At 36.3% G+C, this 27951-nt stretch overlaps 1 protein-coding gene across 2 annotated transcripts in view; it reads left to right on the forward strand.

The window, feature by feature from the left end:
• The window catches only part of Tusc3 (tumor suppressor candidate 3), a 127762-nt gene that overhangs the window by 30525 nt on the left and 69286 nt on the right, over positions 1–27951 (forward strand). The gene's annotated exons all lie outside the window — the stretch shown is intronic.

Consider the following 27951-nt stretch of genomic DNA (forward strand, 5'->3'; position numbering starts at 1 on the left):
TGACCTTTGTTCTCTTTCCACAAATGTATGTCCACTTTCACAAATGTATGGGATTTAATACTATATTGATATTAAGCTCGATCTTGTGACAGGCATTGAAGTCAAGCTAGCTGAAGTGTGATTAATACAGTTGTGAAATCTTTCTCTTGACAGTATTCTAGGGTTAATCTAAGATCAGATTGATAATGTTCTCCTCTTTTTCTGTTTTAGACACTATTGTTAGGCACTTAGACACAATGTTTAAGTATTATAAACACTTAAGTAGTCCTCTGACTTCTTGCCAATGTGGGGCATTAAACATTTAATATTCAGTAACAAAATAATAGAATTTAGTATACATAGAATTTTCCTAGCCTTTTTTGTTTAAATAAATTCTTAATTTTAAAATACAGACTGCAAGTAGATTTCAGCTTAAGTCTGAATGCCATGGCCAGTTCAGAGCAAAGTGGAATGATGGTAAGAATGGTTACATAGGGAATATAATTAGTATGTTCAGCTTAGATAATGATAGAATAGTTATTCTCTTTGACTTTATAACTAGGATCAGTCAGTGTACATTGTGTGTGTGTGTGTGTGTGTGTGTGTGTGTGTGTATGTGTATGTATATTCATAGAAAAAATTTGAAATGTTACCATCTCTAAAAACTGGAGTTTGTTTTTTAGTGGAAGAGCAAGAAGTGATCAATGTCTGGAAATTATATGGGCCGTATTGTGTGGGAGGTTTAAGTAAATTATTTCCATTCTTTTGGCTGTTATATTCTTGTGGAGGGAAATTATAATGATTATTGAAGACACATTTTTAGATTGTTTCTCTGTCAATTCTTAAGGAACTGCATGATTAGAAGCACAAGTGTTAATCCAGAGAAACACTTGAGGATAAGGTATAGGATGGAAATATCAGTAATGAGGATAGAAGGGGGCATATCATCTCTGTAAGTTTATAGCATTGAATCAACTCCCTTAGCATGTAGTGTAGCTACTTTGCTCTTCCATCATAAGGGAAATATTTTGAAATATAATTTGTTTATTTTTTTATTTTTTGTGGGGCTTGAACTCAGGGCTTGGGTACTGTCCTTGAGCTCCTTTTGTTTAAGGCTACTGCTCTACCTCCTTGAGTCACAGGTCTACTTCTGGTTTTTCAGTGGTTAATTGGAGATAACCATCTCATGGAGTTTCTTTTCTGGGCTGAGTTTGAACTGTGATCCTTAGATCAGCCTCACGAGTAACTAAGATTACAAGTCTGAGCCACCATTACCCAATCTAAAATAGTTTGACTCACCAACACCGTGGCTTAATTATGTTAATATTTCTATCATCACTAAAATGCTGAAATGCTCAATTGATACTTAGTTTATTTAATACATAACATTCTCAATTGTGAACCTGAAAGTACTGTTTCAGTGAACATAAGTGAGAAAGAGGACATGTTTACAGGTGTGTACTTTTAAAATTACCAGTCTCAGCAGAACACGATGCAAATTGATCCGGAAGGATAGTTTGTGTATATTTTTTGTGTCATTTCAGAAAAATGAAAAAAGACTCCTTAATATAGGTATTAATGTCTGGCATTAAGAGGTTATATTTAGTTTGCAGATTTCCAATGAGTAGTAGTACTAGAGGGCTGGGTGTTTGGGCTAATGTAAATTTAATATTAAACCAAATGGATAGGTAGCGATTTAAGGATGCTTATGGTAAGCAGTGGGGTGCAGAATAACACAACTAGAAGTGAATGCAGATTCAAAACAAGAGTATTTTTGTAGGGTGGAGTGAGGTGGAGAGTCATTGAATGACTTCACAAAGAACAACAACAGAAGATACAAAAGGGTGGTCTAGTAGAGGGCTACAAAATTGATAAGGCCTGGATTTCTGCAATACATTTCAAAAATTACCCTTCCTCAGACTCATGCAGACCATGTACAATCCAGATCAGGAGGGTAGGCAGTATTGGTAATCATTTGAAGTGAGAGGTTTTATGCACACTACTTCACTTTTTTTTGTATATGGCATCTGACTTCTAGATTACTTAAGGTTGAATGAATCCATGGCTGGGCAATGCAAATATTTAACGGATAGAAGCATTAGTTTCACATCTTAGTTTTCCTTATAGATTTTAGATCAGCACGATCAGCATTGTTGGAAACTAATTATTAGAATGAAAATTCTCAGGCTTTCCTAACCTGATTTTTGAACAATTTTCTTTTGAAAATATGAATGTTTATGACATATGGTAAAGTTTGAGAACTGCCTGTTGAAAATGCTATTCTTAATCTGTTAATAGCTCGTTTTCCCTTTGTCCTTTGTTAAAAAGAGATATTGGATAATGGAAAATATTGTATGATATGTGTCCCTTACCGAGTTGAGATTTACCGATTCATTTTTCCTCAGATAGGTTATTTGCTTGTATGGCATATACCATTTTGGGAATAGGACCTATATCTGAATAAGAATTTGCTTTCCATTACTGTACAGCTTCTATACATAGCCTCAAAGGTATTTTATACTTTTTTCTTTTTTTTAATTTAGTATTTAGTTTGTCTGCTTTTTCATGGGGACTTTCAGGCATGAAATTTCCCACCTGCAACCTTCAGTTAATGTTGTGGGGGTTTTGAAATACTTGGTCTTTGAGATTTCTGTATGTGGGATACTTGTATGTTGGCTTACTTCCTAATAGGCCACAAAACTAAAGCTAATGAATTGCTGATGGGTTCATTGCATCTGTTCTTGGACTTATTTAAAGCTTTTTTTCTGGTTGTATTAGAAATATTATCTTTTCTAGTTAATATGTTACTGTAACCTTTTTTGGTTTGTCTCTATGATATTTTTTTTTCAACTTCCGTGTTTTCTCTCTTTTATTATTTATTGTATTTTATTATCGGGGTAATAGTTACATTTATCAGGTAGTGGGTACATTACTTCTTTTTTTAAATTTTTTAAATTTTTTAATTTTTTAATTTTTTAATTTTTATTTTTTTAATATTTTTTAAATATTTTTTTAATATTTTTTATTTTTTTATTACCATTTTTTTATTGTAATTAGTAAAAGGGTTACATGATATTTGCCAGATAGAAGGTGCATTAATTCACATACATTGATGATACCCTTTCACATGTCTCTATGATATTTAAGGAATGTTTCTACCATTTCATCTGAAGTAATACTTCTGTGTTTGATGAACATGTATGGAACTTTTACTAGTGTCCAACTACAACTGAATCATGGCATATTTCTAAGTAAATGCTATTTTTTACATCATTATTTAAAAGTATCCTGAATTATGAATTCAAAATTCAGAATTCAAAAATGTGTTTTGAGGTATTCAAAACTTAGAGTTGGCTTCATTAGTTTTAAATTAACACAGCTACTGTTTTTCCTCCCAAATCCCACTTTTTCTTTGCCAAGTGATTGAGTTTGCTAGATTGTTGCCACTGAAAGTGTGATTCAAGGATTACCTGGGGGTTCAGACTGCCTTCCATTTTAAATCTGAGTCTGCGTCTTAACAAGATCCTGAGGTGATCATATATATATGCTAAAGTTTAAGAAGTCCTGCTTTACCTCCAAAGTAAAATTGGAATGTGGATTAATTTTGGTAAATTGGTAAAATAGAAAGTAAGATGAAGCATAGAAAGAAGATACATACTATGAGTGAGGCTTGTAATATTAGGTCAATAGTGAGTAATTAAAATTTACAAAATTAACCTTGTTAGAATAATAACTTTGAGAGCACATTATTTATAAGAAGAGTGCTAGGTCGAATGTTGTTATAGTCTACACTAATTAGATCCTTATTAAAATCCTATATATAATCCAAACTCTCAAGCCTCAGATTAAGTCAACAGTATATGTGATTTTAAACTGATTTCGGATTGAAGATTAAATTACTTTTTATAATATGGTTTTGAATACAACGAATGATTGTTGTCCTTAATGTACTATGTTGTCTCTCATCTCCTTTGCTGTCCCTTGGTTATCTCATATTGATATAGTATCTCACTTTGTTATCTGATATATTGAATTTATTTGTATTTGGATATTTGAAATTTGATAGGGAAGGGGGGAAAACCAAGACGGGTGGGGGGTGTGGGGGGGGAGGGTAATGGGTACCAAGACATGTGAAAGGGTATCAATGTATGTGAATTAATGCACCTCCTATCTGGCAAATATCATGTAACCCTTTTACTAATTACAATAAAAAAATAAATATAATATGGTTTTGAAAACATATACACCTTTAAAATAAATAATTGACTTTATTGCATGTTTCTTGGTATCATCTAAAACAGATATTCTTGAAGAATTGAAGAAATATAGTCACTATTGGGCTGAACATGAGAAAAGCTAGGAAAAACAAGAGAAAAAAAATCTTAAGACTTGTGAAAGTAGTTCTCTTTCCCTCCCATCCACTGTCTAGCCCCCTTTGCCTTTTTTCAAATAACTTCCTTTTTTTTTTTTTTTTTTTTTTTTTTTGACTGGGCTCAGCTTAGACCAAAATCTTCCTCTTTGCCTCTTTTGGGGTTGGAGTTACAGGTGTGAAGGCTATCATAAAGGACTTGTTCATTTATGAACATGTTTTATTGTTGGGATGATGTATAGAGGGATTATAGGTACATTCTTCAGGTACTAGGTGCATTACTTCTTGTGCATTGATACCCCCTTTGTGTAAAATTCAATTTTATTGTCAGGGTGATGTACAGAGGAGTCACAGTTATGTATGTAAGGTCGTGAGTACATTTCTTGTTGAACGTTGTTACTCCTGCCCACCTTTTTCTCCCACTCTCCTGATCCCCCATGCTCCCCCCTCCCTTGCCAAGTTGCAAAGCTCATCACCAACATGAATTATGCCTTACATTACAGCAATAGTAACTGCTATGATGCTGCAGTTCTGCAGCTCTGTAAACCCTGAGAGTATTGTATGCTACTTGTCATTGACCAAAACATCCTTATGCAGTGCAGCCTTCCTGGCAAATGGCTGTATATTACAATTGTATTAACAGCTAAATGTAGATTCAGTTTTTTCCCATGCCAGTGACCATGTTCTCTCTTCCTGTTCTGCATTAACTCTTAAATGTCACAGGCTCTATCTTGTACAGGTACTCCCATGAATCTTTTTAAAAATAAGGAAACCAAGAGGAGAGATGTCATTTTATACAACTTACCTATGCAGCAGTGGTGTCAGTAGGATGGAGTCATGTTTTTTGGCCCTAGAACCTGTGTTCTTAACCATTAGAACACATGCCAGTAGATTTGGAGTTTGAGGAAAAGTTGAGTTTGAAGATTCGTTAGCCCATTGAAAAATTTTTAATATTTTATTAGATTCAGTGAACAGTATGTCACAATTATCACTTGAAAAATTCATAATTGAATAATGGAGATACCTGATGTTCTCACTATAGATGTTTTGAATTGCATTTCTGCATTTCATTGGTGTCTATTTTTCCACTAATTGGTACCTCTATTTGTTCTATTTCCTTTTTTCTCAAACTGTCAGGTTTAATAACCTTTTCTTTTTCAGTTTGTACTGCTTTTTCACCTCAGTGTGCTACCACTATAGTATGTTAAAATACAAATGAGCAAACTAAGTGTTGCTGGTACAGACTACCATTTTAAAAATCACAAATGTATCAACCTATAAAGCTAATAACTCATTTGTGGAAATAAATCTTTTCCTTAAATCTAAATTATGAGTACTCTATAAATCTGCATGAAAATATGTCAGAAAATAACAATGAGAATATTAATATGGAATTTGTTTATAAAATATCACTAATGCAATATTCTGATACAAAATTGCATCATCACTGCATTTTCCTTTGTAAAGAATTTATTCTTTATAACAACTGTAACATGGGCCCTGGCCCTGGCATCCCCTGGGGGGGTGCTGAATATAGGGCATCAGCAGCACGATATGCCCTGGTGTGGCTTCTAGCAGGTAGGCACTCCAGCCTGTACATGGGCGGGTTCCACATTGCCTGTGAGTTGCACTTCTGAAAAACTACTCTGCTCCTCCCTAAATTCAGTCTTCATGGGGCCTGATAAGTCTGAGGCGGCATCAGTAGCAGGGTCTCGGTGTCTGCTGACATCTTGCCCTGAAACTCCATTCTTCCACCAACAAGGAACTGTAGCTCTCTCTTCTTCCCCATCTTCTCCAGGGACAGCTTGCTGACACATCTGTCTTTTTCCTGGTACAGCTCATCCAGAACTTCCATCCCTTCTTTACACATAGCTGTGGGTGCTTCGATGGCACTGATGTGCACTTACAGCTGGATGCTTCCATGTTGGAGGTCATCCATTTGTGTCTGGAAGTCCAGACTCAGTCCTGCATGTCCTGCTTCCTATCCCCAGACAGGCCATGGTTTCAGCTAAGAGGCCCTGGTGCTCCGGCTTTGTCTGGCACTGTGCTGCCTGGTTGGCCAGGCATCTGCAGCGGGCCTCCTGCTCTGGCAGCTGCTTGCTGAGTTTTACTTTTTTTGATTCAGTATCTGAGAGCACTTTCAGGTAAAAATCCCTCATGGTTTGTGGGTTGTCATCCTCTGGTCATGTCAGGTGGAGTTGCCTCCTCATCTGTTTTACTTCTTTACCTTCCCTAGGGAAAGCCAGGAAGCTCATCTGGGCCTGCAGTTCTCCTCCTGTTGTCTAGTTCTTTCCAGGGACTTCAGAGTGTCCTTTTGAGGCACCCTCTGGTCCTCCAACTTGGTCAGCTCCTGCACTTGCTTCAGCTGCTCCAGCAGCTGGGTCTGCTGGTGCTGCTCCAGGGCCGCCTTCTCTGAGGTCAGCTGCTAATTACAGGTGGCTCCGAGCTCCTGTGGCAGGGCCAGGCACTGGTCATGCAGGGCTTTCTTAGCCACCTTTTTCCACTCTTTTAATTCCTCTTGCTGCTACAGGTCATCCTGCAGATGTTTCTTCACCAATTGCTCTGAGGTCAGAATGCTGGTGAGCTCCTCCTTCTCACTGCTCAGCCTGTAGGAAGCCTGCAGCTGGGCTAGCTGATTTTTCAGCTCTCTGTTGTGCACATGTATACATCTCGTGGACTCAAGGATCTTGTGCTGTTCCTCAGCATGTTAATCCCATTCCTCTGCCTTCATCCCCAGGATCTTTAGCTGCTCCCAGGTTCTGGAGACTAAGGCCTTGGTTTTCCTGTACCTGAATGCAAAGTTGTTGCTCCAGTTTCTTTAACTCCTGCATTTGGTAGGCCTGGGCTGCTGCTCAGCCTGAGACAGCTCTGCTTCTCTCTAAATTCCATCAAGTTGGTTTCTATGTCTAGCATCTTCCTCATCCCTTGCTCTTTCTCCAACTCAGTTGCTTCAATCTGCTCTGAGAGCTGCTGGACTTTCTGCATCCATGTGGACTTCTCCACTCCCAGGTCCTCTTGAAAGTTATCTTCCTCCCAACTTTAATGTGGTCACCAGACTGTTCATGTTGTCTAGTTGTGTTTTCAGCACTGCCTGCTCTACTAGTGCTTGTTGAAACTTGGGAATTCTGTTATTGATGTTCATCTTTGGTGTCCAGAGTACTTCTAGCTTCTTTTGCAACTTGGTGTTCACTTCTTCCAGGTCTTCATAGCTTCTGGTCTTTTCCTGGAGTTCAAGCTTCACATTATTCAGGTTTTTTGGTGAGCTGTAGGTTTTTCTTTTCAGCCTCGTTCTGTATGATGGTGACTGCAGACAATGTCATCTCTAGCTCTGTGACTCGCTGCTGTGAAGCCTGCAGGTGGCTGCCAAGAGCTTCATGTTCCATTTCTTTTTCATTGACTACCTGTTGCATCTGGGCCAGGGCAGATTATAATTCACCTTCTGAAGCCAACATCTGTATTGATAGCTTGTGGATTTCCAGCTCTGTTTTCATTGCATCTTGCACATGGCCTATCTTCTCATTCTCTTTCTCACATTGATTCTGCAGGTCTTTTCCGGCTTCAGTTGTTCAAGCTCCCTGCAGAGCTTACATTACTTAAGTCCAGAGCATGCACCAGGTATTGGTAGCACCTCCCCAGATCCTTGGTGTTATTGGGATCTGTGACACTCTTGACCCTGTCACCCCTGTCTGTGTCCAAAGGCAGGGGAGGCCCTGGGTCAGCGTGATGTTTGGCTATACCCTCAGTGGAATTATAGTCCCCAGTGGTGTTTCTCTTAGGGTTACCTCCCTTTTTTAATTTTCTTTTTCTTGAATTTTGCAGGTTCATCAGGACACTTCTTTCTGCTGGTATATTTGCAAGAGTTTTCTTCCGTGCATCTCTTTTTTCTTTTTCTTTTTTTTTTCAAACATCCCATGGCTGGAATGGGAAAGATAGAGGGGGGCACATTCCCAGGCTCTTTGAGATCGCCTGAATTTTCACACTCACTAGCAGCTATGTCTATTTCCTACTATATTTCCAAAATCACCTTGATTCCCTTGCTCACCATTTAGCCTCACGCTGGTAGTAGTGTAAGCCAACAGAAGGATACCTATGCTACTAGGAAACATGGAATGTGGATGTGGCCCCAATTCCTCCAACCCATTGGTCAGAGAGAAACATGATATAGTAGGGGGTGTGGCTGGAATCTTGTGATCCAGGGGGGAGTGAGTGGGGTAATGATGACAGTTGATCCTGCAGTCCCATGCTTATCTAACTCTATGTAGTTTGGTTGGAGGCAAGAGTGGGACCTGCTTTAGCTGGATAGGTACACAGTTTTACATGCTCCTTTGCTGGTTTCCCTTACACAATGGTTGTCACCAGAACTGACACTTGTATTCTGATCAGGGAGTCACTGAGGTTCATAATGTTCCTGATATAAACTGCTCTTCAGGCCCAGAGGGACTAGAGGGTTCAGGGATATCACAGATCCAGGGCTCCTCTCCATGAGTATTGGCCGTGCTGCTCCTCTCGGCCATGACTAGCGTAGCACCTGTGTTATACATGTTGTCTGGGGATTTCAGGGGCATCAAAATGACAATCATGGGAGAAGGTAGAAGTCCATGCTGCTGCTGCTGCGTGGGACTTTGTGAGATCCACAAAAAGAATAAATTGTGCATGACTGAAAATTAATTGGCTAGCCAAATGGTCAAATACTAGCCACATCCAAAGCATGTTGTGTCCAGAAGTCAGATTCTGGGGAAGCCCTCTACCACTCCAGTTCTCTTGGACATGTATTTCAGCAGAGAATTGATGGCTGCCCTCCAGATTCTGGCTAAAGTAATTGTTGAGTTTATTGTGTGTGGCCAGCTTTTCTTTCCATTAAAAAAGCCTGCTGGTTTTGGTGGTGCATACCTTATGTCCTCTACTCAAGTCAGTTCTTTGGATTAAGGCATTGTCTCCAGAAAGCCTCTGTGAAATACATGTGTGACTCAGGCTGGCAATGACTTCCCAGTCTCTTGACTAACAAGGTAGCTGGTCTTGAGCCTAACCACAGAGGGGGCAATTTTTTTTTTCAACAAATAATAACAGGAAAACTGCTGCCTCCAGCTGAAGTTCTGGAATATCCCAGGCTTCCAGGAACCAAATAACAATGGCAATGAAAGTGAGGCAGAGAAGCAGGGTTTCAGGTACCTTGTTCCAGAGACCATACTGATGTCCTTGTTTCGGTGCATCCAGAAGCCCACAGGATACTGAGCAGGTTGGCACATATCTCTGAAGCAAGGGAGCAAGCAAGCCAGCGAGCAGAGGCTGCCTAATACCAGGGCCTGCCTAGTACCAGGGCCTTGATTTGAGTTGAGTGGCCAGGTGTGGGACAGGCCAGGAAACACCAGGAGTCCTCTGTCAGCTAGTGCCTGGCCTGAGCAGGGCTAGCTGGGAACCTCTCACCCAGGCCTCCCACCATGTGTAGACCCTACACAAGGGAACACAGAACCCGGCAGATCAACCTGGTCTATCAGTGCCCTTTTAAAGACTATCACTTATTTAAATGGCATGAAATACATTTTCACCATTCAGTAACATAAAGCACTGTTATATGCTTTAATAGAGATATACAGATCAGTTGTTATGTAGTTATGTATATAATATACGATCTTTCCTCCTTAGTTTACTTTTAAATTTACAGTTGAAATCATTTGAATTAAGATTTGCCATTTTATTTCCAAAGATTAAACCTTGGAATTACTGATTCAAATGGCTAGATTTTTCTCAGTAACCCATTTCTTGACACAGATCTAGTCTTCTTATAGTGACAAGGCTGACTCAAAGCCATGATTCTCAAATCTCATCCTCCCAAGTTGCTAGAATTACACCTTTTAGTTATAAACTGTTTATGAGCATGAGTGCTTGGCTTGTTTTATTCTTTGAAGTTCTGGTTATTGATGGTTACCAATGCCAGTCTCCACTTTTTCATCTTCCTTGCCTTCTCACTGCTGTTTCTGTCTTTTCACTTATTCAACAGTCAGAATGTCACATATTTTGAAGATGTATTGAAAGCATAAACGTTTACTGAAAACAAAGATATTCCTGATTATCACACCAATATTATCTTCAATAATTTTGGCATATCCAATTAATACCATATATGAGATATTTTAAACTGTTTTTACCAATGGGTATATTGCTATAAAACATTTATGAAACTGAAGTTATCACATAAACTCGAGAATCAGTGATCTATTTAAATATGGCTTTCACTGAAATATCTTCCAGTTTACTATTTTTTTCTATGTATCTTACCCATTGTACTTGTATTTCAGGTTTGCTGTTTCCCTACTTTGAAGTTAAATTTTTCTCATCACAGATTGTGTCCAATTTCTTGAACATGTAGAATGCAGTTTAATGTACTTTTCTGCTATTTTTAAAATCTGTGTGGATTAGAATTGTCCAAGTTCCAATAAAAAATGGTTAAGTTTTCTCCATACTAGGAAATGTGTTTTTCTGTGTTTCTATGTGCCTGGAAGTTCTTGATTAGAAGTCAGACATTATGTTGATTACCTAAGAGTCTGGGTATGTTTGAATTCCTGTCGGTGTTACTGGTTTATTCTGGCTGAGATAGAAGCATTTCTATTTTAGATGTTTCTGTAGATTGCTTAGTCAGACCCAGAGTGGTGTCCTGTTCTTTCTGCCTGAAGCAGGCTTCTCTAAGTTCTCTCTGCAGAGGATCTGATTTGGAATGTTTTGCTGCCTGGCTGGTGGAAACAGCCACTGTTCTTCATTCTGTGAGAGATACATGTATGCTCTGAATCGACTTGTTATGACTGATGAGAATATACTCAAGTACATATTACTTGAAACTGCTATATGTATGTTATAAGGGACAACCTAAGTCTAGAATTTATTTCATCTACCTCTCCTCCATGCTAAGAAAACCTGCTTGGGGCAAGGTCTCTTGTCCTACAGCTGAGGGACTGGAGAACACTCCTCCCCGAACTCCATCACTTAGGGGCAGCGCAACTCTGGGCTAGTGCACTGAGGGCCAGACATTCTTTTCCTAACAGGAGAGATTTACTAGTCATGGATCTCTTTTTTATTATCTGGCTCAGGTACTTTCCTCATATCACAGGATATGATGTGCATACACGGAGTGTTCAACATGTCTGAATATAATTCTCTCCTTTTTATATGTGCCAGTGATCCTCTGTGCTTGACTTAACCTGGCTTTGCTTTTGATGCTATTTCTTTGTTACCTCTCCTGAAACCCTTCTCTATGCAGTGAGCTAGAGCAGCCATAGGGCTCCACTGGATTCTTTCCTGTGCCCTCAACATTTGTATCTTTCTTTTTAAATACCTAATGTCCTGAAAGTTGTTTTGTATATTCCTTGCCTTTTCCTGTATTTGTTTCTGTTAGGTGGTCCCTGTTGCTCTAACTGGTCACAAATAGAAACATATTTGTGTTACACTTTTTTCAAAAGTAATATGAGACAAATTCTTTTTATATATATATATATTTTATTGTAATTAATAAAAGGGCTACATGATATTTGCCAGATAGAAGGTGCGTTAACTCACATATTTTGATACCCTTTCACATGTCTTGGTCCCCATTACCAAATTCTTAAGGGAAGTCCAGTATAATGCATTGTGATGCTCAATCTAGTTTTATAGAAGCCTAAGTTAAAACAAGTTGATTTTCATCTGGCATTGCAGAAGAAATTGCTACTTAGTATGTTCAGTAAGTTTATTTTGTGTTATAAGAGAGGAGGGTTGTCATGAGCAGCTACGTTGACCAGTTGAATAATCGTAATACAGATCCTCTAGATGTAATTTGAAAGTCTTCTAGTCTCTCATCTAGAATACAAAAACCATTTTCTCCAAATGAAACTATTTTTTCCATTTTTGTAATAACATGTTCCACTTCAGTGTATATATCTGTCTTAAACAATAAAGTAAAAATTTTAAAGCAGATGCCATTTTTAAAGTTTATTTTACTTTAATCATTGTTCATAGAAAGAATGTCATATCTTTGGAGAGTTTTGCTAAGAAATTACTTGGAGCGTCAGTCACTATGTCTTATAATTGTATAATTAACATGTAATTGTGGGGCATACTGTTAGCTGCAGCCTTCTTTTTCACACAGCTATGTTAACATCCTCATACCAATTATGATTCTATTTTTCCTTTTAAAAAAAAACCTGGGAAGGGGTATCACTGTTGAAGAAGTAATGTACCCACTACCTAATAAATGTAACTGTAACCCCACTATATATCACACCGACAGTAAAATATGAACGTATAAAAAGAAAGAACTGGAAACAAAGAGCTGAGGAAAGGAATAATAATAAGGTTTTTCTTTAAAAAAAAATCTCAAATTTCGGGCCAGGATTTGGCTTAAAGGTAGAGTGCTTGCCTAGCATGCACAAAGACCCAGGTTCGATTCCTCAGTACCACATACATAGAAAAGCTGAAAGTGGTGATGTGGCTCAAGTGGTAGAGCTCTAGCTCTAGCCTTGAGGAAAGCTCAAGGACAGTGCTCAGGCCCTGAGCTCAAGCCCCATTACTGGCCAAAAAAAAAAAAGTCAAATATCATAGAATTACAAAAAGGGGTGAAAAGTGAAATATGTGAGGTACTGATTTATTTATATTTCAGTTTCAAGTTGTCAGTTTGGCTGAGGTAATGTAAAGAGATTCATAGGTTTTCCTTTTCCTTCAAATTGTTCTTTTTGGCATGACTGGCATAAATTGGTTTGCAAATCATTCTTAAATGGGTAAGTACAAAAATATTAAAGTCTGATATTGAAAATATTCGTTGCATAAGGGAATACTATCATATATGTGTGCATATATATATATATGGAGAGAGGGAATATGTGTATGCATATTGAATTTAGTTTCATGCTGTTTAGAAAAACCTTCATGAGTTTGCTCTTGGAAAATGATTAGTTATCTGACATTGAAATTAAGGACAGCATATGGCTGGCTTAACCCATTGACCTCTGACTGTTCAATACTTTGTCACTTGTCAAATAAGTATGGCCTAGATGTTTAAGGCAGTTGAAAGTCTACATTGGTAACATTAGGGGGAAAAAAACTTTAACATATGAATTCTTTTTTTTAGTAATAGTGTGTAGTCAGGTTTTATTTCTTGGCATTTGTGTATGTATTGGCATACAACTTCCATTTTTGGCTAGAGAATTAGAAGTTCTCTTTTAAATTTTTAAGTTCACATGGCATTCTCTTTGTAAGGTTTAGATTTACTTTTCTTTGGTACTCTTCTTTGTGTAGATTGAACTTAGCTCCTGTATTAATTTTCCTATCTTTAGCGTTAATTACAGATTAAGGTTACTAGCCTAAAATCCCATGCCTTTTAATTTGTCAGAAAAAGTTTTTTATTCTCATGTTGGAAAATATATTCTCAAGGCACAAAATTTGGTCTTTTTTCGGTGTGTTAAATATTCTACTTTCTTTCTTTCTTGAATGGTTTCAGATAAGTCCTTTTTCAATAATGTATTTTCTTTTTCCTCTGACTTTTCTTTTTCAGATGTTTTTCATTATATAAAAATAAAATGATGGCATGGCTTTTTGGTTTTTGGTCTTGATCCTTATTGGTGGTCAAACATTTCTTCTATATCTTTTCCTCCTTTTATTCTCATATTCCCATTCTGGAAATGTCACATTTATGTTGTTTTCCCACAGTACCTGGATCTTCAGGGTTTTTTTTTTTGTTGTTGTTCATTTTATAGCTCTCCAATTTTGAGGTTTTTATTAAACTAACTTCCACTTCTGGGACTTTAGCTGTACTCTACTATTCAGCTCATCAACAGCAAGTAGTCTTTGTTTTTATTGCAGTGGTTTTGATTTCTTACCATTTGGGCTTGTTTCCTAGGATTTCTGTATTGCTTACCCATACTTGATTGTTCTCTCATTAATATGCCCTAGTACATTGATCATGAGTGTTTTTAATTCCTAATGCAGTATTTTTAACATCTGTCATGTTTAGGTTGTTATGATTACGCTCTCTCTTTTTCTCTCTTCCCATCCCTCTCTGTCTCTTTTCCTCCCTCTCTTTTTTTTGTTGGTTGTGAAGCTTGAACTCAGGGCTTGGGCCCTGCCCCTGACCTCTTCAATTCAAGACGAGCACTCCACCAGTTTTGAGCCACAGCTCCATTTCCAATTTTCTGGTGGTTAATTGGAGATAAGAGCCTCAGATACTTTGATGCTTAGGCAGACTGTAATCCTGAGTAGCTAGGATTACAGTCTTGAGCCACTGGCACCTGGCTTCATTTTTTTTTTTCCATTAGATTATGGATTTTCCATTTTTCCAATAGCCAGAAATAATTTACCAGGTTAATGGTTCTGTGACTAGGCTTTCAGAAGAGGCAGGAAACATATCCTTTGGTTGGTTTAATGAGAGATGAAAATTACAGTTTGAAGCCAGCCTAGGTAGTGAAGTCCATGAGAGTCTTATCTCCAAATAACTTAAAAAAAAATCTGATGATGGAGCTGTGTCTTAAGTGGTAGAGCACTAAAGGAACAAAGATCTTAGGGCTTAGACAAAACCTTGAATTTAAGCCCCAGGACCAACAGAAAATCAAAACAAAAAACAAAAATGACTTTGTAGTATACTATTGGTACATATTGGTTACTCACAGAATTACAAAATTCATCTTTTGAAATAGATGCAAGTTCTTATTTTCTTCATTTTCCATTTGGAATATGAAAGTAAATCTTTCAATGAGTTATTTAGGATAGCAGAATGTAAACTCTGAAGGTAGTTGAGGTACTTTGCTATAACTTTGTAATTTATGCCATCTTTGGCATCTTCATTCAAAAATCTCAACATTATTCAAGTAAACTTAGAGAAATGTTTTATTTATTTAATGTTCATTGCTTGCTTCTCTAATGCTTCACTAAACATGACTTGAAATACCGGGATTGATTTACTTTGTTTCTTAGTAAAGAGATACAAAAATCTCTGGTTTCTTAGAAAATTCTGATACATTTTCTGGTTTCTTAGAAAATTCTGATACATTTTCTAGTTATTTTTACTGAACATCACTAAAATGGTAGTCAGCATAAATAGATGTAGAAGTAGCTGTGTAAGCTGCAATATAATGAAGCATCCATTTGATCTCAAATGGCAACCTGAAGTACAAGTAAGGATTAGATTACAGTGAAGTGAATATGACTTCCAGGAGACAGGAGAGCAGAATGGATCAACAGATGGGAAGATAAGCAGAGTAGCAGCACAGAGATAATATGCTTTTCTGAATCATCAAAATTTCTTGACTCATAGCTAAATGGTATTTTTTTTTTGCTCAGTCCTGGACTTGAACTCAGGGCCTGAGCACTGTCCTTGGGCTTTCTCAAGGCTAAAGCTCTATCTCTTGAACCACAGCACCACTTCTGGCTTTTTCTATGTATGTGATACTGGCCAAATTCCTAGCCCCAAATTGTGTTTTTAATATCTCTTATGTTGTTCATTTCTGATCAACAATTACAGGTCAGTTTATCAGTTGACAATGAGTAAAAATTTCAGTTATATAGAAATTGATAAATGAATATATCCCCAAAGTCTTCTCTGGAAATAAACCATTATCAATTTATTTATCCTTTTCAACTACTTAGCACGTATATGGAAATTTTAATGAATAGGCACACATTTTAAAGCTACAAAGTAGTAACTTAATGTAATTATACATTTTTCAATTAAATACTTTAAATATTTAAGTATTGATTTAAACTTACATTGTGTGTGCCCTCATATGCAAGGTCCTTCTTACATAAGTGTTTCATTTTGTTAAATAACACCATTTTCTAATCACACTAAACTTGTACCAAGTTCCAGCTATGTATTTGTTGTCTTGATGATTTCTTTAGGATACATTCCTACATATAACACACTAAAGAATACATACATTTAGGGCTGGGAGTTTGGCCTAGTGGTAGGGTGCTTGCCTAGCATGTGCAAAGACCTGGGTTCGGTTCCTCAGCACCACATACGTAGAAAAAAAGCTGGAAGTAGTGCTTAGGCTCAAGTGGTAGAACTCTGACCTTGAGAAAGTCCAAGGACAGTGCTCAAGCCCTGAGCTTAAGCCCAGATTGGGGAAAAAAAATACATACATTTAAATTACCTATATAATATCAGTGTATGTTATTTATTAATGTATATCTATTGTAGCATTAGATTTAGCTGTTATACATTTTAATAAATTTTAATAAAGCATAGTTAATAAAGTACAGTATTTATAATGTTTTTACCTACTGAATACTAGAACTGTACATTATCATATGTAAAGACTTTGCATTTTTTATTAAAGAATTTATTAACAGTGATTTTTACATATTTCAAATGACATGTTTAACAGACAGGTGTTCAAGAAGGGAATCTCTATATACAATCACTGGCACTTAGTTTTTAGAACTTAATCAAAATTGTATATCATAGATACATATTAATTTTTGAAATACATCATGTCTATAGAGTTAGACTGCTTCCATTTTTAATAATCAACTTTCACCCTGGTTGTTATCTCTGCTTCTAATAAATTTTCAGAGGCATAGCTCTTCAGCCACAAATGGTTAGGAGAGGTGTCTCTGCCCTAATTGTTACCCATCAGATAGCTGTATTTTCCTTTTGCATTTTCAAACTATTTTTTGTCACTTAGTAATACAAATACTTAGTTGTAGGTAATTCATTAGACTGTTTGCTAGATACATAGAATATTATAGAATGTAAGTAGCCATGTCTGTAATCACTGTAATTTGGAAGACAAATTGGGAGGATTGTAATCCAGGCCAGCTCAGACAAAAGTTACTATGACTTAATCTTAGTCAACAAATGAATTTGGTGGTGTGCAATTGTAATCCTGTCCTTGATAAAGGGATACTAGGAAGATTATGTTCTGAGGCCCACTCTAGACAAAAAATGCAAGACAACCAACAAATAACTAAGGTAATAAAATCTGCAGTTTATTTATTATTCTTTTAAATAACAGTTTTTTTAATGTTTGTAATGAGTATATGTTACAGATTTGGAAATTTTGAATTCTAAATTTCTTCTCTAGTCTCTTCCCTACTTTGTATTTGATGAATTACTCATCTAATTATGGAACACAGTGGGTCATAAAATTTAAGAGACCATGGAATTTACAGTTGTTACAACCTTTTGGGGAGTCAGGAATGGCATCGGTAGCTGCACAGGGATGGCAAGTGCAGTGGAGCTTCTAAGACACACAAGGGTACACTCTCTGTAACTGCCATAACTTCCATTGCCAGAGTTCTTGATCCTTTTTTTAAAAAAGATATCTAAATGTTCTTGCACTTAATCAACAATTTAATAAACAATGTGCTTAAAGCGTACTGTTTTACCATCAATTCTCTCTTCTTGGGTTCTTCATTTTGGTTCATCTTTTGGCTCGGTTGCATATTAAAGTGGTTCTACCTCCATAGAGGGCTAATGGTACTGAATCCAGAAGTTATTGCTTGTTCTATTATCTGACATTTTTATAGTTTGTATCAGTACTAAATTCCAAGCAGAAATGGTTATTTATATAAAGGGATAAAGAGAATGGGAGTAGGAACATTTTGGTCTCTCATGGGACAGCATGAGTTGGAATTATTCCTCTAGTATAATGCCTTTTACAGAAAGTCTCATTCAAGAAATTGTTTGGGATATTTTAGTGCTTCTGGGAACAATCCATTGGGAGTTAGCAGGTAACTGCAGCACTTTTTGATATCATACCTTTTACAGAGAATAAAAAGCAAATATATTAATGTATCCCCCAAACTTGGCTTTCTTCATTGCCCTTTGGAGGTAATTTGATGTATACAAAATTCTATTTAAGTTGAAAAAAAATGTTAAGAAAAATTTATTGTGCACTTAAAATTTTGCTTTTATTTTATTTTCTGTTATTTATTTTTAGTAATTTAATCTTGATAGATTTCCCTGAGTAATTCAAGAATACATTTACTGAGAAAATCATGTATAAAATGCTTAAATTTTTTTCCACATTGTAATACTAAAACTTCAGCTCTAACACATGTGTTGCCATTAACAGTGAAGAGTTGCATACTGTCACTTCTAAAGTAGTACAGTCTATTTTATCATACTATATTATTATAATAGGTTACATGCTATACTCATTTACATTGGCAATGGCGATCTTGCCTGGATCTGTGTCCCAGGAGAGTAAGGAACAGATGGCTGTGTACAGCTGCAGGTAGAATTTTCTCCCTGCTTTTACAGCTGCTGTGATTCTTAGTGTCTGGTACTTGTTTCAAAATGGAACATTTATTTATACAATACTAAATATCCAACAGAAGGACATAAAAGAGTACTAGAAAGATCATGACAGATGCTAACGCACTGGTAGAATAAAATAGAGATGTGAATGGAGCCCATTTTGTGACTATCCCTTATAAAAATTACTTCATATTTGATTCTTGAGAGAAATGTCATTGCATTCCTTGTAGAATACATTCTCTTGACAGGAGGAGAGGGAATTGATTTATACTTTAGCATGTTACAGTAGCCATAAGTCAACTCACATAAATTTTTTAAAAGCCTGTTTTCATATTATAGTAAAAATAAGAAAGTCCGAATACCGTGAGTCCATTTTTAACTACACAAGATGATTCTTACGACCTTTTTGCCACAGATTTCTGTAGGTGTAACTATTGTAAACTTATTACCATCTATCTTCTAACTTAACTGTTATGATAGTTTTCTTCATTTTCATTCATGAGTCACAGACTACATGTGCCTTTTTGATTTCTAGTCTTATATTAACATACTTTATTCTAGCTAATTTGAGCTATTTTAACATGTAGTCTATTATGTAAGTATTTTGATGTTTAAAAATATTTTGTTGGCTCTATTTTGAAAATATGATTAGTGTATCGACTTACACTTAATGTATGAGGAGTTTTTTCATGATATACACAATTCTGAATTCATTGATCTAGTTTTGTTATTATTGCTATTATCAAATAAAATATTTCAAGTTATTGTTTTCTCTGATTTTATATATATATGTATAGGTATGTATCTCTATCTGTGTGTATATGTGTATATATATACAAGTATATATCTATCTATCTATCTATATATATATATACAGGTATGTAGGTATCTATCTATACCTGTGTGTATAGATACAGATATAGATCTATAGCAATTCTATTAAATTGTTAAATCTGGTTGGTTATAGGTGGCACATACCTGTAATCCTAGCTACTCAGGAGACTGAGATCTGAGGATCTAGTTTGAAGCTAGTCTGGGCAGATAAGTCTAATTAACCACCAAAAAGCCAGCAATATTGCTATGGCTTACATTGTAGAGTGCTTGTCTTGAGTACATTTCAAGGATAACAAGTACTTCCTTCATTCAAGCACCGGACTGGAAAACAGAAAAACAAAACAAAAATCTTAAATTTCATGGTTATAAGAGGACATTAAGCTTTTCCTTCAAGAAAAATTTTATGTTTTTCAATATTCAATATGTAGTTAGTATATGCACTTAAGTGAGAAACGTAAGTAATTTAGAAGAGTAAGTAATTATGAGTTCTTGTATTCTTAAGCTATAATTCTGTGCCTTCTACCCAGTAGTTTTCAGTTTATAGAATATGCTTTCTATTTCTCCTATATTAAGAAATGCATGTGCTTTTGGGTATACTTCTGTGTTTTTGTTTTTTTTTTCTTTGTTGTGGGACTTGTACTCTGGGCCTGGGCATTGGCCCTGAGCTCAAGGCTACCGCCCTACCCTTGAGCCAAGCCTCATTTACCATTTTCTAGGGGTTTTTTGGAGGTAAGAGTCTCAGGTCCTTTTGTGCCTGGGCTGGCTTTGAACCTTGATCCTCAGATCTCAGCCTCCTGAGTAGCTAGGATTACAGGCATGAACTACCATACATGGCTGACTTCTGTTTCTTGAGGGCATGGTTTAAGTATTATCCTGATAATTTTCTAAGAAATAGATGAAAATATGGAATGTGCAGTCTTAATGTTTTCATTTTGTGCACCTTTTATAGTCATCATTATGAAATAGGAAAACTGAAAATTAGCTTGAAAATTTACCAGTATAAAATAACATTAAGTGGAATCCTCCATCTGAATTTATAGTTCAGAAATTATCATACTAATTTTGACTAGTATTGAAAACTTTGTATGTTAAAAATTTGAAAAAGCTGGTTTTTATATTGTATTATTCAACTTTTTCCATTTTGAAATAATTTAAGACTTAAGTTGTAAAATTGTAGAGTTCATATGTCTTTCTCATAGTCTCCAAGGCAAATAGAATTACTAAAAATAAAACAGAGTTCAATATTACCAGCTAACCTATAGTCTATTACTCAGTTTTCATCAGCCTTCCATTAAGATCAGTTTCCTGTTTCAGGAACCAGTCAAATCAGTTCACTGTTTGAAACTGTCCTGTCCAAATTTCCTTGTCCTGTCTCATAAGCCTTCTCCTTTCTATGTCTATCATGGATTTCATACCTACATTGTTTTGAGTGTCTCTAATGTTTTCTCATGATGAGAATATAGTACAAAAGTGATCTATCTTCAGTGGACTGTGTCACGAACTATTTAATGCCAGTAAGTCTTTTCACTCATATTGTTGAGAATTATTGTTTGGGTAAGGTGACATTCTCTACTGTCATACTAAAGTTTTCACTATGATGATTAATAAACATCTTGAAGAGGTTGTAAAACTATGCAATTTGTCCTTTAAAAACACACCTAGAGTAGTCAACTTTACTGTCCTAATCTGGTATTTTAGTGATACTTTTTATGTTAAATTTCCTTTGTGGCTTCTAAATATGCATTGTGAATTTTTCTCTAATCATTATTCATTAAGTAATTTATTCTGTGATTTAGAAATCAATTCTATTACCATTTCTCATGTGCTCAACTATTTCAATCTTCACTAGGCTCTCACATTTTTGTCCCCAGTGACTAGAGTAGGAACTCACTATCTGGCATTATAGGAAAGTATCATAAGTTTACAATTCATGTACCTTTTTTTCTCCTTTATCCTTTTAATCAATCACTTCTTTAATAAACCCTAATTCCTTCTAGTGCTGCTGATATTAAGAAACCAAGATTTATTGCTATGGGCATACCAAAGTTTCTTAGACAACTCAGCAAAACTTAGAAACACATACAAACGTGCACATATGTGCAGATTCTCTCTCTCTCTCTCTCTCTCTCTCTCTCTCTCTCTCTCTCTCTCTCTCTCTTTCTCTCTCTTTCTCCCTCTCTTTCTCCCTCCCTCCCTCCCTCCCTCCCCCCACGATCTCCCCCTTCCCTCCCCCCATCTCCTTTTTTTTCTCTCCCCCCCTCCATTTGCCTATGCAGGTTAATAGTTGCCCGCCTTTCTTTCTTTCTTTCTTTCTTTCTTTCTTTCTTTCTTTCTTTCTTTCTTTCTTTCTTTCTTTCTTCCTTCCTTCCTTCCTTCCTTCCTTCCTTCCTTCCTTCCTTCCTTCCTTTCTTTCTTTCTTTCTTTCTTTCTTTCTTTCTCTTCTTCCTTCGTTTCCTTTCTTCCCTTCCTTCCCTTCACTTCCTTCCTTCCTGTTTTTTTTTTGTGTGTGTGTCAGTCATGGGGTTTGAACTCTGGGCCTAGGTACTGTCCCTGAGCTCATCAACTCAAGGCTAGTACTCTGGTACTTAATTGGAGGTAAGGGTCTTCATGGACTTTCATGCCCAGGCAGGCTTTGAACCTTGATTCTCAGATTTCTGCCTACTGAATAGCTAGAATTACAGGCTTGCGCCACTGGTGCCTGGCTATATATTTCTTTTTTTATAAGCTACCCACATCTATCCCAAATCACAGGACTTGCTTTCTGCTTTATTTGTATTTTTTGACAGTGATTAATCTGACAGTCTTTACAATATATACCTGCTTATTTGCTTAACTCTATAATCTTAATGTGTGCAATCAGTAGTGATAACATATTATGCTCAAATACTATTTTCAAAGTTAGGCTTTTATTATAGACATGTAATATAGTTAAGATCATTAATGAGGGCTTGCATTTAATTTTGGTAATTCCTTGCTGTTTCAGATTGATATGTAAGAACTGTACAATATGATTTGTGATTTGTATATTTCTATTTTTTTGAAAAAATGCCGTTATTTCTTTAACACTAATTCATAAGAGAGAACACTTCCATCACTGCTATGTTTTGGGAAAAAATCTTTTACTTAAAATTTATATAAAAAATTTCATGGGCGGGCCGGGAGTTTGGCCTAGTGGTTAAAATGCTTGCCTAGCATGCATGAAGACCCGGGTTCAATTCCTCGGTACCACATACATAGAAAAAAAAAGCCGGAACTGGTGCTGAGGCTCAAGTGGTAGAGCTCTAGCCTTGAGAAAACCCAAGGACAGTGCTCAGGCCCTGAGCTCAAGCCAAGGACTGGCAAAAAAAAAAAAAAAAGTTTCATGGGCCAGGAGTTTGGCCTAGTGGTTAAAGTGCTTGCCTAGCATGCACGAAGACCCGGGTTCGATTCCTTGGTACCATGTACATAGAAAAAAGCCGGAAATGGTGCTGAGGCTCAAGTGGTAGAGCTCTAGCCTTGAGAAAGTCCAAGGACAGTGCTCAGGCCCTGAGCTCAAGCCCAGGACTGGCAAAAAAAAAAAAAAATTCATGAACATTTTTCTGATATCCTAATCTAGATTGAGTAATGAAATTGAGTGAAGCTTATTTTAATAGTCAAGCAACTAGGATAGTAAATGAGATATACAAAGAGCATCTCTCTCCCTCTCTCTCTCTTTCTCTCTCTTCCCTTCCCCCTCCCCAGTCCTGGGGCTTGAACTCTTGAACTTAAGATCCTGGGTGCTGTTCCTGAGATGAGCTTCTGTTTTCAAGATCTCAGCCTCATTAGTAGCTAGGATTATAGGCATGAGCCTATGGTGCCTAGCAAACATCACTTTTTACTGGTATTCATCATCGTGTTAGAGCATGGACTTTTTCTTTTCAGATTAAAGAAATGGATTTTTTCATAGAATATATTGAAGCTCTTTAAATAAAAGTATTTCAGAAATTATATACGTTAAAAAAGTACTTTTTACACATATAACTACTTTTTTATAGCTACTTTTCCACCATGTATATAGAGAAGGTAATATAGAAATATCAGGTATCATGATATATCGGATATATTTGTTTTTCATATTTTTTTTGCCAGTCCTGGGCTTGAGCTCAGGGCCTGAGCACTGTCCTTGGACTTTTCTCAAGGCTAGAGCTCTACCACTTGAGCCTCAGCACCACTTCCGGCTTTTTTCTATGTATGTGGTACCGAAGAATCGAACCCAGGTCTTCATGCATGCTAGGCAAACACTTTAACCACTAGGCCAAACTCCCGGCCCCAGTATATCGGATATATTTGTATTTGGTTATTTGAAATTGGATAGGGAAGGGGGGAAAACAAGGTGAGGGGTGGGGGTGGGAGGGAGGGAAATGGGGACCAAGACGTGTGAAAGGGTATCAATGTATGGGAATTAATGTACCATCTATCTGGCAAATATCATGTAACCCTTCCATTAATTACAATAATAAATATATGGAAAAAAGACAAAAGAAATATCAGGTATCAATACTCTGGAAACAGTACTGAACAAATTTTCATATGCTTTGTACTACAAATTTGTATATGTGAATAGAGCAAATGTAATGGACATGAGGCAGATAAGACAGATTATATAAAGAATTATGGAAAGTGCTTAATTTTTTCAGAAAATTAGAATGTAGATTAAAACAATGAGATCTCATTTTCACCCATTAAGGATAGTTGTATGTACATGTATGGAAATGAGATGAACATAAAAATCTGCTGGTGAGAATGAATATAGGAATCTGGTATAGAGAGAAAAAGACAGAGAATGAGAATGAAAAATGAACCTACAAATCTGGTAAAGCAGTAGTGACTTACATTCTAGCAAATTTGTTCATTGCTCCTAGTACTGGAATTTCACACTAACTTGTTGTTTTTATCAGGATGGTCATAGTAATTAAAAAAATATCAATAATACTTCTGTCAGATAATAACCACTTGATGGTCATTTCCTTTAAAGAAATATTTAATAGATTATCCATAGTGAGAACACTGCATATAGTTAATTGTGTTCTATCTTTTCCAAGACATGAATTTTTAAAAGTTTTATTTTTATATGGACTTCAAAAATTGTACAGCTTTACCATTAAAAGGCTATTTTCAAGTTTGTTGCCAGTAGCTCTACTGCCTTTTAAGCATTCATAGCAGAACTAAAATACTGAGTTATATTGAGAAGGCATATCTATATATTTAATTTCTGAAATACATTGATGTGTCTGTACATTCTGCATTGTAATAAAGTACATACTGTATGGTATTAAGACATATACTTCCTTGGTTCTCATCTTGATGCACACCTGTACAAGTGTAAACAATTTTAGTATAATTTTCTCCTCAATGGTATTGTTACACAGATGTCTTGGAAGTTAACACATTTATTTGTTCCTTGTGAAGGAATATAGGAAAAAAAATTTGCAGGTTTTCTAGAATTTCCTTTAAAAGATCAGGGTCTTCTGGGAGTTGGGTTATGCAGTCGTTTCTCAGGGATTTGTTAGGATGTGAATGAAAGCAGGAAGCTTATTCCGACTCTTGTGGCATAAGGAATATCTTTCATAGAGAATTCACATGTGGAGCCTCTGTGGGTTCCTTCAAGTTCTTGTAAGTAGAGTAAACATTTAGATCCTTTGCAGTTACTTTGTATTTTAGTAGATACATATTGATAAAATTATGTAAGGTTTTTAAAGATAAGAAGAAAAGTAAGCATGGTGGCTCAAGACTGTAGTTGTCCCTACTTGAGAGGTAAAGATGAGACCAACATGAGCATAATTAGTGATTGTTACCCTGAGTCTCAGGGAAAGTATAGTGGCATGTGCCTGTCATCTCAATAGCAAAGGGAAGCATGAGGATCAAAGTCTATGATATCCAGGACTTAGAGCAAAGGAGAGTAGCAGGCACAAGGGGACTGGTGGCCTTTCAAAGTGGCTCAACTAGAGCACATTCCTAGCAAGGTTCACTGCCAGAGTTCAAACTCCAGTATTGTCCAAACCAAAAACAAATCAAATCCTGAAAGAATAATATTGTTGAAGTTAACGGAACAATAGAATTGTGTATGTGGTAATTTATATGTTGTATTTAATGAGAAAGCTATACTAAAATATTCTAGGGATTCATAGGTTTTTTTTTTTTCTTTTGCTGGGTGTGGGACTTGAACTCTGGGTGTAGATGCTGTCTCTGAGCTCTTCAGCTCAAGGCTATACTGTTCTACTCCTTGAGCCCACAATGCCACTTCCAGTTTTCTACTGTTTAATTGGAGATAAGGGTCTCATGGTCTTTAGTACCCAGGCTGGCTTTGAGCTGGGATCCTCAGATCACAGCCTCCTCAGTAGCTAGGATTACAGGTGTGAGATACCATGTCCAGCTTCAGGTAACTAGTTTTTACGGCCATTTTCCTCTTGTTATCATTAGTGTATTACCCTGCTTAATTTTGATCTTGATGATTTTTTTTCATGGAGGGTCACAATTTCTTCATGTTTAAAATATAAATGCTTTATATAGGGTATATAATTAATGTTTTTCCCTGGCAGAAAAGATGTATAGATACTATGTTGTTTTGCCAAAGGTTATAGTGAAGACTTGAATAATGTCACTGAAGTTCTACTAAATATGTAACAATATTCTGTAACACTAACACTAGTAAATTGTGCTTAACATGGAAAATACCATCACTTTCTCAGAATTAAATTCAAAGACCAGATAGTAAAAGTACTATGTAACTTCCAAGTGTTAGAGGAATAAGGATGAGACAGAATATTTTCTAAAATAAGCTTTTTTTTAGTTTTAGTTTGGTAAGATTATTACTTTATTTGTAGTAACATTCATACTTGTAGATAAAGCTGATGCATTATTCACTAATATAACACTAGATCTAATTAATTTGTTTTAAAGTTAAGACTAACACTTGAGCACTTGCCTTTTTGTTACAGCAAAATTGTGTCGGATGTTTTTTTTGTTGTTGTTGTTTGTTTTTGTTTATGTCTTACACTTGAACTTAGGGCCTGGGTACTGTCCCTGAACTCTTGTACTCAAGACTAGTTCTATAGCCCTTTGAAGCACAGCTCCACTTTCAGTTTTCTGGGGGTTAATTGTAGATAAGACTTCCATGAATTTTCCTAGCCAGGATGACTTTGAACTGACTTCTGCCTCCTAAGTAACTAGGATTATAGGCTTGAGGAACTACACCCAGGTTCAGATTTTTAATACTAACAGTAATCTCAATAATGAGCCACAGTCTTTTTTTTTCTCATGTAGTTAGCATACCACAACTGAATGTTGAGCTTGAATAACTAATTCAAGATTCTATATGTTGAACTAGTTACTATTTCTCCTTTCCTCTTTTCTGTGTCTTTCAGTTTGTCCTTTTTTCTTAGGTGGGTGTACAGCACTTCAAGTCTTTAAATTTAAAGCAGATTTAGAATGCCTGTTTTCTTGCTCTCTGAAATTTATGGAGAGCCTCTACTTCTTTTCTATTGGGAGGGGAGGGAAAGAGATGCATTTCTTTCTAAATTCTAGAATAGGGCTTGCCTGTTCAATCATCTTCCTTGACTATAGACTATTGATTTTGTAAGGGCAGAGAATTTCTTTTACTTACATATACATGCAGTCCCGTAGAGTTCTTTTTCAGGGATTTTTAGGTAGTATGAATGACCTAAAGGTTTATCTACAGTGTGTCCTCTCCACCCTCTAGAAAGTACTAGCATCCTACATCCCCTCAGGCCATCTACTCTTCATTGGGTATTTACACTGCCCTGCCTGTTCTACATTAGTCACCATGTCACCATCCTCATTTCATCATGGTAGATTGATTTAAATTTCCCTGTGTTGTTGCCTGCGGGTGTGTCTGTGTGTCTATGTATGTGTGTTAACAGTGTCAGGGCTTAAACCTAGGGCCTTTCATTCTTACTCAGGTTCAGTTTTCTGCTGATAGCCTGTCTGTACCACTTGCTTTATTGGAGACAGACTTTTGTTCTTTCTGCGCTGGTTGACTTTGTTGTATCACAGCCTTCTGAATAGTTAGAATTACATAAATCCTTAAAATTAGTCAAGCAGATTTTCCCATTCATCCTGACAGTGATAATGAGACCACAGTTGTGCTATGATGTTTGATTGGAGCAGAAGATTTAGTTTAGCAGCCTGCCCTTTTCCTTATCTTTTGAGTAGACACAGTTAAGTATTCATTTGCATTGTGGATTTCTATGGCAAGTCCTTTAGATATAAGGTGAAAATCCAGGGAACCAATGCTTTTTCATTTTTCAGGCTATTTTGTGTGTGTGTGTGTGTGTTAGTCTGCTTTCTTTTTATCTTTAAAAGTTACTTTATATAGCCAAATTTTTACATAACTATGGATTTAGTGGGAAGATTAGAAAATTGTGTGTAGATTTCATCATCCAGGAAGTAGAAATCTGAATTTAAAATGTATTTTATAGTTTTCAGAATTGTTAGAAAGAGTGAAATACGTTATGCACAGCTGGTAATTAACCATAAACAAATTATTTTGCTGTAAAACCTCAGTTTTAAT

This window comes from Megascapheus bottae, chromosome 20, assembly GCF_031878675.1.
Source record: "Megascapheus bottae isolate mThoBot1 chromosome 20, mThoBot2.hap1, whole genome shotgun sequence".
Taxonomy (NCBI): domain Eukaryota; kingdom Metazoa; phylum Chordata; class Mammalia; order Rodentia; family Geomyidae; genus Megascapheus; species Megascapheus bottae.